The sequence below is a fragment of the Rhinopithecus roxellana genome, chromosome 13 (assembly GCF_007565055.1).
Source record: "Rhinopithecus roxellana isolate Shanxi Qingling chromosome 13, ASM756505v1, whole genome shotgun sequence".
NCBI classification, from domain to species: domain Eukaryota; kingdom Metazoa; phylum Chordata; class Mammalia; order Primates; family Cercopithecidae; genus Rhinopithecus; species Rhinopithecus roxellana.
In genome coordinates, this window is record NC_044561.1 from 65,800,654 (window position 1) to 65,814,415 (window position 13,762).

The window sequence follows — 13,762 nt, forward strand, 5'->3', positions numbered from 1 at the left end:
GTTTATTTGTGTAGTCATTTTTTCAAATATGTGTTTTCTTACAAGACTGCACATTTCATAAAATATGGTTTATTCATAAGTCACTCCCCTGTTCCACCAGAAATAAATAGTTGATAAGAAAAATTAAAATAAATGTTCTCTGGCTGGGCACAGTGGCTCAACCCTGTAATACCAGCACTTTGGAAGGTGGGGGCAGGTGGATTGCTTGAGCCCAGGAGTTTGATGCCAGCCTGGGCAACATGGCAAAACACCATTTCTACCAAAAAAAAAAAAAAAAAAAAAAAAAAAAAAGCCGGCAGTGGTGTCTCGTGTCTGTAGTCCCAGGTACTCGGCTGAGGTGGGAGGACTGACTGATCCCAGGGAGTGAGCTGTGATCATGCCACTACTCTCTTGCCTGGGTGATAGAGTGAGACCCTGTCTCAAAAAAAAAAAAAAAAAAAAAAAAAAAGGCCACCATTTTATGTTGGATGTAATAAACAAGGCCATCAGCACAATGAGGAACTTGAGTGTAAAACTTCTAAAAAGAAAAGCATGATGTTGATAAGAAAGAGCTACTAAAACTAAGAACAATAAGTGAAAAAAAATCACTTTTTTCTGAGTGGGAGAAACAAAGGTACAGAGACGGTCTCGCTAAAGGAAAACTGTAAATTTAAGTAGCAATAAAGAAGGTGGCATAATTTTCTCCAGCAGTATTCAGTGGCAGAGGAAAAATATATGCATGCAAGTAGTTTGGTTGATTGAATTTGTGGGCAGAAAAAAATAAAAAAGAAAACCAAACTCTGAATTGTGGGAAACTATTTCAAGCAATGGCCAGGGTCTTCTGGAGGTATTAGGGAATATTACAGCATGAAATGACAGATCTTAATAAAGAAGTTTAGAGAGAATAAGAAAACAGTATAGTTGAATATTGTTATAGTAACTACAATAATTAACTACAACAATTCATCGTTATATTCAAATACATAGACCAAAAGATCATATTGAAACCGACCCAATAGTCTCATGGACAGGTATTTTTGGATAAACATAGAAATTGCCCCTTCTGGTCTTAAAACTTGAAACCCATATTTGTTTCATCTGAGTTCCTTCCTCAGGAAACTAGCCTTCAGGCATCTCAAAAAGTATTAAAGAACTGAAACTCACCAGATTACCACTTACTGACAGTGAGATGTAGGACCCGTCATTCATCATACTTGTTTCCTTGCCCCTCCCTAGCTCCTGTTTTCATACACATTGTTGCTATATAAATTTCCTAGTATTAGTTGGTCAGGGAGATGGATTTGAGACTGTATTCCTATCCCCTCAACTGTGGCACCAGATAAAAGCCTTCTTCCTTGGTAATATTTGTCATCTCAGTGATTGGCTTTCTGTGCAGCAAGCAGCAAGACATAGACTAAACTCGTGGTGTTTTGGTAGCAGCATATAGTACAGCAGACTTGATTACAGAAGGAAGAAAGCAACTACAGGGCAAAAATAAAAGACTGTGAGGGGAAGAGGCCCAGTAAATTTTCATTTGTTTTGTTTTGTTTTGTTTTTCTTTTGAGACAGAGTCTCACTCTGTAGCCTAGGCTGGAATGCAGTGGCACGATCTTGGCTCACTGCAACCTCCACCTCCTAGGTTCAAGCGATTCTCCTACCTCAGCTTCCCGAGTAGCTGGGATTACATGCGCCTACCACCACACCCAGCCAATTTGTGTGTGCATGTGCATTTTTGTAGAGATGGGATTTCACCATGTTGGCAAGGCTGATCTTGAACTCCTGACCTCAAGTGATCCGACCACCTCAGCCTTCCAAGTTCTGGGATTACAGTCATAAGCCATTGCGTCTGGCCTAGCCAAATAAGTTTTCAAAGTAGGTATTTTCACAAGAAATATGAGAGAATTTGGGAAAAAATTAGTATTCCTGGCAATATTTTTCAAATAAATATATATTGATAAGATTTTGTATTTTAAATATTCATATGGCATAACAATTTCTTCTACTGTGATAATAAAAAAGCAGGAGCTTCTTATTCATAGAAACCAAATTGTTACATTACTAAAGCTCTAAGGGTTTTTATAGATTTTGTAGGCCCCCCTTCCTCTTATGGATGGTTTGGAAAGGAGAACTCAATAAAATTATGAACCTTTTAGATTGTAAAACATTTGTGCATGGTCTTGTCTTTTTCCATTTCATTTTATTTTTCATTATTACACAAATTAAATAATTGAGCAATTACATCTGAATTAACTTCAAAAAAGCATTCTGCTTAGGGAACAAGTGTAAGATTTAAGTATATATTTGATTTTTAAAGAATACGATATTTATATATGCACATATTAAAATCTCAGAGGAATAAGTTTGATATAGAATACATTTAGTAGTAACAAAGGAAATTAAATTTTGTAAGTAATGCAAGTAGGAGATTATAACCATAAAATACATGATAGGAATTTGAAATGAATGCTTTGCTTGACCAGAAGAACGGATATAGGAAATTCCATTTGAAGAAAATGATGATGTGGATCCAATTTTTTAAAAATGAAATAGCAGGTTCACTGAGGCCTCCTTCTGCTTGCAGGAATTAAAATAGAGTTTGAATCTATAATCACTATATCTGTTGTTCCCTTTCTAGTATTTCTTAAAACCACAAATAATTTTAATGACACGTTCTTTCTGTCTGTTCATTTTTATGTTAGTATATACTCAGATACTTAAATAAGTATAACACAGGAAAGAGGTGAGCCATTAGTAATAAACAAAGCGATTTAAATTTGAGAAAGTACAATTAACACTTTTATATTCATTTTTAATCATTCACTGATAAGAATGCATTAAGTCGTCAGAATTGTGCTGATTTACATAAATTTCCAAGTTTAGTTGTAGCACTTCATCGATGGAGTCATGATGAATATCTTAGAAAATCCCATCTGTTAACAAATATGTGACCTTATTAGTACAGAAAATGTCAATTAGAAATATTATTATAACTAGAAAGGTACTGTAAATCAGATATTTGGTTTTCTCTGCAAAAAACCATTAACTGTACAGGCTTAATGGAATTTGTGAAGCAACTTTGCAACTTTGGTAATTATTAATTAACACTGAATACATTAGAACCTATATGGGAACTATTGGCTAGTTTCGCACATATAATCAATGAACTGCATCAGTCAAATTTATATTCAGTTGTAGACAAAAGTGCTGTGTAAGAATCATTATAAATTAATTAGTACTTAACATTTAATTGAAATGAGCACAGTGAAAAATATTTTGCTTCCAGAAAATAAGCTTATAAGCTATTAACAATTTTGTTTGCTTTTCACTCTCTATTTCACTCCCCAAACACTTATTAAAATTAGGTCAACAAACAAAAACAAAACTGTCACTCATTTTTTTCCAACTTAACATTCACCACTACCAATTGCACAATTCTTATTACTGTAGTGAAAATTTAGTGTATGAAAAGTATGAGATCAAAAAGTAAACTCAATGAATGATGAGCTCTCAGATCCAATCACCCATGCTTTACAACTTTAATGTTTAAGCTTTGTCATTGACTCTTGATTTCCTTGAATACAATCTCTCCTTCTCATTCAGCATGTCTACAAATGCTCCTCTTAACTTTTCCTAACCACTTGTTCGCAGATACATTTGGGGAGAATCTTCTACAGGATGCTTAACTAATACAGCTTGTTGATGGACTCTTGTTAGTCTTTCTCTTATTTCTAAAACGATAGGAACAATTTTATCAATTAGCAACATTATTACCCTCTATTCCATAGTGGTTTCAATGGTCTACAATGATAAAGGTCAAATAAGTTTAATTCATTGTAATTAGAGGCATAATGGACACTATAGCTCCAGTATTATAGAACTCTCTAGTTCAACATTGTTACCTTCATGTTCTAACAAAGTTTTGTCTCTACCAAGCTGAAAATTTTCAACTGTGATCAAACTGTAGCAAACTCAGAGCCTCTAGGGCTACTAGATTTTGGCATGGTATAGTTCCACCTTATTAAGCAGTGTTTATTTATATGAATGGTGCAGATTTATACTTGAATAAATCATGTTTAATCCAACTGTAGCTTAATGATGGCAGTATAATTTGGAAGTCATCACCACAAAACATGAGAGTGTAAGGAAAACACAGGAAATCAAGAGAGCCAGATTTCAGCATGGATATAGAAACAAACAATATGAATCTTGCTCCTGTTGCTTAGGTTTTCAGGGCCTTTTCCATCTTAGCAGTAAATATATGTTCTTGACTGTCTCTAATACCTATTTAAATGAAAATCATACATTCCATTTTGGTAGTGACTTTAAGACTCATTATTTATTATGCCACACAGTGGTGTTTATCCACTATAATGATACTGCCTACCAGTTGACATTTTCCCATTTAACCAATAGCTCTATTGATAGAACTATATGGCAGCATATAAACTAGAGTACTTTTACATTTTAATAATATTTATTTTAGGGTTGCTAATTCATTTTGAGTTTTAATATTTATAATATTCATATCCAACATTATCAGGACAGGTTTGAACACATGTACCTGTGCAGCATTTTACCATTTTATACAATCAAGTGATTTTTTTTGCATAGTGATCCATCTTATTTTTATTTCTCATTGGACTGCAAATCAAGTAACACTTTGCAAACAGCAATGTGATCATTGAAACAGTTTTTTGCTTGTTAATTGTACCTCATGCTTTCACTGTCATCTGAAACTGAGATTAACAGTCTTCCTTATAAAGAGATCTGCTTATTGATTTTGCAAAGGTTGAACAGAAGAAGCTTTACTCTTTTTGGTAACTGTAACAAGCACTACCTGTCTATATTGATTACTTACTCTCCATGTTATAGTAAATTGCTATTGTGAAAACATAATGACGCTGAACATTTGTGCTCAGATGATAGGGTAATGCTTGAACACTGTGTGCCCTATTCTTTGTAGATTCACTAATAACCTCTTTAATCAATTCTGTTAAAAATACCATGGATGCTAAAGCAGAAACTAGCCTAATGGCACAACTAATATACGAAGCATAACATTTAATGACTTCAAAAGAAATAGCATCAATTACTTTCCATCCTTTAGACAGTATGTCAGATTTTTACTAATGGTATTTATAATAAACCTAAAATAAATCTATAGAAACTTTAGTTCTATGACTACTCTTCTTAAGCCAGCATTGGTGAATGCAATGGTGTATATTTTCTGACATGAATTATATGCTTAAAGAATATATTTTAATGAAAACACACAAATATTTCAAAAATAAGTACATTTTAATTTAAAGGCTTATGGAATCACACGTGTTAGAATAAGATGTCACCTGAAAAAAGCTCAATGTGGGGAATTTATGAAGATTATCATGAAAGACATTGTATCTCATCATAAAAATTATATTTAAAAAATTTTTCCTTTTAAAAAACACCAATAATTTATCTATTATATGGATTGAATTAGTTTAAATAAAAATAATTTTTTGAGATAAAATTATCATCCTATTATAATATCATTCTTACAGATAGGAAATACTACTTAAACAGATTTGAATAGAACAATGAAGACTAATAAGAAAAATATCTAAAACTATTATAAGCAAAGGTGAAAAATAAAGAAGTTACATACATATAATAAAAGTTACAATTCTTAGAAAATATATTATGCTGCATTGTAATACAATATAAATACTAGCTCACTTAAGAATATTAGCCAGTAGATTTATGTAATATTTTGTGTTGTTGCTCTTTGTTAATTTTATTTTCATTTTTCTCAGTCTTACTTTCACTTGCTATTGACTGCATCCATTTAGAAACAAAACAATGACTATAATCTTATTATCATTATTTCTTTGGAACCTAAAATAATCAGGCCTAATTATACCAACCTCAAGATAATAACCACTTTTGAATTGGACTTTTTGTAATCAGTTGTGTATTCAATATTTTATTTTATTTTATTTTATTTTATTTTATTTTATTTTATTTTATTTTATTTTATACTTTATGTTCTAGGGTACATGTGCACAATGTGCAGGTTTGTTACATATGTATACATGTGCCATGTTGGTGTGCTGCACCCATTAACTCATCATTTACATTAGATATATCTCCTAATGCTATCCCTCCCCCTCTCCCCACCCCACAACAGGCCCCGGCGTGTGATGATCCCCTTCCTGTGTCCAAGCGATCTCATTGTTCAATTCCCACTTATGAGTGAGAACGTGCGGTGTTTGGTTTTGTGTTCTTGCGATAGTTTGCTGAGAATTATCTAACATAGTTCATGTGCTAGAAAGCTGGTTGACTATATGATGATACTAACAGCACAAAATACATTTATTTTAAGAGAACATAAATTCTGTAACAGTAATATAAAATAAAATAATCAATATAAAAGAATCTATATGGATGCATTTAAGTTTGCCTGCAAAATTCAGAACAGGTTTCTAAGATGAGGATTATTTAAGATGAGCCTCACTATGCTTTTGCTTTTTCATTGATTAATAATTGATTTAGAAAATCAAGTGTTTGATTTGTCCAAACTCATATAAGTTTAAACTGACGCTTTTGTGCATCAATTTCATAAATCATCATTAAAAAGTGTTGAACATATATAACTTTTTAATTTTAATATCTTATTTTTTAATTTAATTAATTAATTTATTTATTTTGAGAGGGAGCCTTGCTCTGTTGCCCAGGCTGGAGTGCAGTGGTGCGATCTCGGCTCACTGCAAGCTCCGCCTCCTGGGTTCACGCCATTCTCCTGCCTCAGCCTCCCGAGTAGCTGGGACTACAGGTGCCCACCACCACAGCCCAGCTAATTTTTTGAATTTTTAGTAGAGACGGGACTTCACAATGTTGGCCAGGGTGGTCTCCATCTCTTCACCTCATGATCCACCCGCCTCGGCCTCTGAAAGTGCTGGGATTACAGGTGTAAGCCACCACGCCTGGCCTAAAAAGAGTTGTACATACATAACTTATTTAATGTATTTCTTAAGATGTTTGCTATATTTAAAAATTAGTTTTGTTATTAAATTTGAATATAACACATTAAATTGTGTATAAATATTGAACAAACACATGAAAGCTTTCTTAATATTCATTAGTTTTTTAACTTTACTTTTTTTACATTCTTCTTGAGTTTATTTTTCTCTGAAAGTTTACATATACTCACCAGCATATTTTCTAAAATGGAGTTAATTACGTTTACAAGTTTTTCAAGAGCATATACTATTTCTAACTAAATGTATGGGAACATGTAAACATTATCTTATTGAATTTAAATGACATTTTTCCAAAGAAGGCATACAAACGGCCAAAAAGCATACAAAAAATGCTCAACATTATTAATCATCAGATAAATGCAAATTAAAACCATAATAAGATACCATCTTACACCAGGAAGGATGGTTATTAGCAACAAGTAAAAAATTAATAGATGTTGGTGGATGCAGAGAAAAGGTAACACGTAAACTATTGGTGGAAATGTAAATTAGTACAACCTCTATGGAAAGCAGTATGGAGATTTCTTAAGAACCAAAAATGGAACTACCATTTCAATCCAGCAGTCCCACTATTAGTTATCGACCCTATAGAAAAGAAACCATTATATTAAAAAGATACTGCACTTGTATATTTACTGCAGCATTACTCACAATAGCAAAGATATGGAATCAACCCATGTCTCCATCAACAAATGGACAGAGAAAAGGTAACGAAACACTACTCAGCCATGAAAAAGAAAAAAATCACTTCTTTGCAGCAACATAGGTGGAACTAGATGCTATTATCTTAAGTGAAGCAACTCAGAAAAGAAAGTCAAATGATGAATGTTCTCACTGAGAAGTGGGAGCTAAATAATGTATATACAGGAATATAATGAGTGGAATAACAGACACTGGAAACTTGCAAAGGTAGGATAGTGAGAGGGTAATGAGAGATGAGAAATTACTTAATGGGTACAATGTACATTATTCGGGTGATGGGTACCTTAAAGCCCAGACTTCATCACTACATGATGTCCATGTAACAAAATTGTACCCCTGAAATCTATTTTTCAAAAGTTAACACATTAAATTTTTAGAGCAGTTTTAGGTTCACAGTAAAACTGAATAAAAAGTTCAGAGTTCCCATACACTCCCTGCCCCATCCACATACAACCTCCCACACTATTCATTGACTTTTCTCATATTCTTTCATAGTATTCTTTTTAATTCCTTAGTTATTACTCTTTGAAAACTAGATTTTTCCTCAATGATTTCAGAGAAATATGTATGCAATAGGAATTCTAACATTAAACATTGCTCATTATACTATTAATACATATGAATAAGGTTTGCAAACCTGGATAATTATTTCAGCCAAGATTAATGTACTTAAAATATAAGATAATAGCTTTACCCAAATAAAATATTAAAATGATTTGTACTATTTATTATAATCTATATTAAATGCTACACACGTGCATGCATTGCCATAGTTTAATGCCTTCTCTATTCTTTTTACCATATGTATCTTTTCACACTCATTGTTTGTGTACTTCTAAAGAAATCAACCATCTATAATATTTAACACTCTATTTTTACTGAGGACCAAATATAAAATTCATCTCTCAGAGGCTTCAATTCAGGGTAAAGTGCTGAATAAATTAGCCAGCAGACAACAAAAAAATAGGTTTTTTTAAATCTGTTTCTTTGCTCAACACCTATGAAATGTCCTAAAGATAATTTTGAAATTCAGTAAATATGCTTGGTACAAGTCTCATTTTTCTCTTATATTTATATATTTAAGATTATATGCTTTAACTATTTAAATATTAATGGTGTTTAGATATTATTTAAATATTTAAAAATAATGTAAATATTTCAATATAAATAAATATTATTTAAATAGAAATAAATAATATTAACATATTTTCTATTTGTTCTGCAATTTCAACTTCAGTATTTAAGAAATTATTTTAGTAAATGTGATTTTAGGTTTACTTTGGTTAGAGTTAATTTCTGTAGACTGGAGAGCATCAGTGAGGTGAGGAGGGTCTTTTAGAAATAAAGATTTTTCATGCAGTGGGACTAGTAGAAAATGATTCATAGAAGTGTGGAATCACTTAAAACCTTCAGCAAATTGTTCTGTACCTGGGTTATATCAAGGGATGGGTTTTTGTTTTTTTTTTGTTGTTGTTTGTTTGTTTGTTTTTTGAGACAGAGTCTTGCTCTGTTGCCTGGGCTGGAGTGCAATGGCATAATCTTGGCTCACTGCAACCTCTGTCACCCAGGGTCAATCAATTCTCCTGCCTCAGCCTCCTGAGTAGCTGGGATTACAGGTGCATACCACCATGCCCAGCTGATTTCTGTATTTTTAGTAGAGACGGGATTTCACCATGTTGGTCAGGCTGGTCTCGAACTCATGACCTTGTGATCCGCCTGCCTTGGCCTCCCAAAGTGCTGGGATTACCAGTGTGAGCCACCATACCCAGTCAAGATGGGTTTTAAAAGTGAGCAATGCATCAGATTATGAAAGGATATGTTTGCTAAATAAGTCATTTAATCTTTTTTTCTAAGAATTTTATTAGAAAAAATACAATTTTTGTTAATGGTAAGTTGTACTTGCCTAATTTAATCAATTTATTTCATTATTCAGGGATAACAAGTTTGCACTGATGTAGTGAAATGATTAGGGGAGTATGGACTATCATCAGCACAAAAGTCAAGGGGCTACTACAAGAATCCAGATCAGAAGTTTTGATGATTTAAAGAAAGGGCATGCCACTGGGAAATAGGGACCCACACAAAGATAGACATTCAGAAGACGGGCTCTGTTAATTGATGATGTTTTTCAGTGTAATAGGGTAATAAAGAGAAAACCATATGGACATTCATTCTTCCCTAACCCTAAATTTAATGTACGTCTAATAGTGTAGTGATTGTATTAAACTCTGATTTTACAGGTATGGAATTGGGCTTGATATTCTACCTTTCTAGCAAGCTTCCAGGTTAGGCTTATGCTGGTAGCACTCAAAATACACTTTGAGTAACACAGTACCAAATTTCTTAAGGTTTCATGATTTAAAAATGGCAGGAAAGATTAAGACAAAACATGTAGTACACACACACACACACACACACATACACACTCATACACACACTAATATGAAGGGAAGGGTACAAGTAAAGTTGTGAAAATAGAGAGAGAGTATACCACTACCACAAAAAGGAAAGTTGACAGTGATAAAGTTATAGTTATTTGTATCTGGAGAGGAAGAATTTTCAGAGGGTCCTAATAACCATAGGATAATTTCCGAGCTAATTTTAATAATACACAGTCTACTTCAGTACTTCCTGGACCTCTGGCTCAAGAAAACTAAGTGCTTAGTGATCTCTATGACAGAAAAGGAACAGGTTGATATTAGGAGATGTATTAAAAGGAAAGAAAAAAATTATATGGCAAATGGCATTCACATTTTAACACTTTTCTACCTTACTTTCTCATTTCATATCAAGTAGAATTCAAATAAAAGTACAAACATCATGGTAAAATTAGGATGTTTATGAGGAATTACTTAAACTCTTATTCTCTGAGGAGAATGGGAAAAAAACATTGACTAAGATATCTATAAATGTCAATAGAAAGCGTTGACAAGTATGCCTGAGTCATACTCAACATGTAGTAGCTCAAATATGGATAGCTGTTTAGGTTTTCTTCCATTTTAGAACAGATCTTTTATCTATCTTTCTTTTATTTACTCTACATGCTTTCTCTTCCTTTAGAAGAGTACTTTTCTATGTGCTAATTGAACTTTCTCCCTGCTTCAAGTAAGTTTTCTATATGATCTGCAGATTTCTGATATAACTCCCTGTTTATTAGGTATAATTATAGACTGGAATGTCTTTTCCTGGAAACCATTAAACTGAAGCCAAGATCGCCTGTTTTTCTCTGCTGGAATTTCTAATATGTCAGTTAAGAAAGCTGGTTGGAAGTAAGAGAGAATGGAGCCAGCATGCAGAGAAAAGTAGGCAGATGAGACAAAGAAACAGTTGAAATTGGAGTCTCTAGTTCTAAATGATTTTGTCATTCACTGGCTTTTCTGATCTCCAAGAGTTTTCATCATCCAATACTCCACACATACTGTGGGCATATAATCACTGCCTCTTAGAGTCTAAAGCAGGGCTGGAAAGAATTTCCTTCGCAATAAAAGAGTATAACAAATTCATTCTCAAAATAATGTTATTAAGAGTAAAATACACAAAAAGGAAGAAACATATTTTCCATTTCTTTCCTATTCTGAATTTTGTAATAGCTACTACTCTGTAGGGTTCAATAAAGTTCATTTTCATGTCATCCAAACTTTATTGATTCAGTTCAGCTTTGTGAGTTTGCACTGAAGTATTGCTCACCCTAAAAGAATGCTAATGAAGTAATTCTATGACATCTATATAACCTTGCGGTGAAAAGTACACCAGTGTAAAGTTGGGTGAATTACAGTCTATTTGATGCTTGATTTACTCTATAGCTGTCTCCAGTAATGAAATATAGCAGCCAGGAACTAAAGCTTGGGTGAGTTTCCAACAGATTAGGAGTTATTTGGTGAAGAGGGTAGATCTCCAGGGAAACACTAAAAATAAATTTGGTTATTTAAAAATTCTCTCTTTTTTTTTTTTTTTTTTTGGCTCTGGTCTATATTTGGGTTTGCTTCTGACCAAAGTAAGTTGGAAGTTGATACAGTTACATCTATTTATCTTTCTTTCCTAATCAATTTAGGATATCAGAATCATTTCATTGATGCTAATATAGGAGAGATTAATATTCAAAAATCTTTACTGAAGTAAAAGAGTAAAAGTAAAAGGAATGGCTGAAAATCAGCTGACAGCCAGTTTCTACATGTTTCACCTCAACTTAACATTCAGACATTGTTCAGATCCCCTGAGGGTACTTATGTTCCGAATACTTACTAAAGTGCTGGACTGGATATTATGTTTTTAAAGAAGAAAAATGCTGTAGATTATTATAAAAGAAGGAAGCGTCTAAAGATCACATTTTTAAAATTTAGGAGTGGTGGAAGTTTCTAACATATTTCCGTAGTGATATGTCACTAGGATAAAACCATTATTATAATATTCAGCCAACACCTTTATATATATCATTTTACTTATGAACCTTAGTGAATCAATACTTTGTTTTTCACAATAGAGGTACTTAAACTTTAATCAATACAAAATCTGATATTTATATTTTTTTATCCAGCAAAGTGTTGTAGTAGAATATTTTTCTTAAAATGGAACATGGAATCCAATATTCCAATCCTATGTGGAGAAATGAGGCTATGTGTACGTGTGTATGTGTGTGTGTGTGTGTATATATATGTGTGTATATATGTATATAAAATTTTATTATGCAAAGAAAAAAGAATAATTCTTTTTATGAATATTTCTGTAATGTAAAACCCAAAGACTGTCTTTTCTCTTCTCAAATATATCAACTTAGTTCTAATTTTTATACTACATCTATAAAGTTCATCATCATATACATGGTATAATTTGGAATTTACTAATACTTTTGATGAATAATATACCAGTCAAAAGACAAGACACAATTTAAACATGTATTGCAAATTTAAAAATTGAAGGAATTTCAACTTTTAATGAATTTGTGGTTCTGTTAGGTATTAGACAACATATCATGTATCCATAATATATAGATATTGCTATAATCTATGATTCACCCTGCAACAAAAAAGTAACGTAAATGAAAAAGATGAAATGTATTTAATACGAATTAGTTTTTTTAAAAACCTGGCAAAAATTTAAGAGATAAAGAAAAATAAAATATTTAGGATCATAATTGCACTCAATGACTATATGATATTGGACATATTATTTGTTCTGATATTCCATCTCCCTTCCGTTGCTAACATTGCGCATGTTTTTGCCAGAAATTATCTCAAATTATTGTCATTATGTATTTTTCTTTTCATATTAACAAAAAAGCAGATGAAATATGTCTTTTTAAAAAGTGCTTCACAAACATTTTATTAACTTGATATCTTAATTTATGCTTCCTTAGATATCACTGAGATTACGGTTACATGTAATTAGTGATTCTACTTCTGAATTACTACAGTTAATAATTTGAAGTTAATATTTTGCTACTAAATTGGCTTTGCCTTAATTTGGAATAGTTCTCAACTGTAAGATTTGTTTCCATTCACAGTCCAGATTTCACAATCCCTATTGGCCAATTTGGTCATGTAAATAAATATTTTATTAATAGTGATCTTGATTTTAAAAAGCATATGTAAATACTTTGTAACTAAAATATAATCTGAATAAATTAAAAATCCTCTAACAAAAATTATTCTTTTTACTTACCCAAGTGACAGATCTATGGCAGTACTGATTTTTCTAAACATTTCAGAATCAACCTGTTTATGTGAACTTTTGGTTCATTCCATCAAATATCTACATTGACAATTTGTTATTTGATTAATTGTTTTGATAAATAAGACAATGAAATGGATTGTGGATACTCATATAGAAATAACTGTACATCTAGCTAAATTATTTAACTTTATAATTTATCTCAAAAATTATTCCATAAAGAAATTCAATAGGATATTCATAAAAAATAAAAACAACTGAAATAATAATACAAACAAAAATATGATTCACAAAATAATTACGCTGAGTGAAAAAAGACTATATGAAAAGGAATATATATTTTATGAAAATTCAAAGTGATCTTTGGTAGCCAAAATTATACCAGTAGTTACATA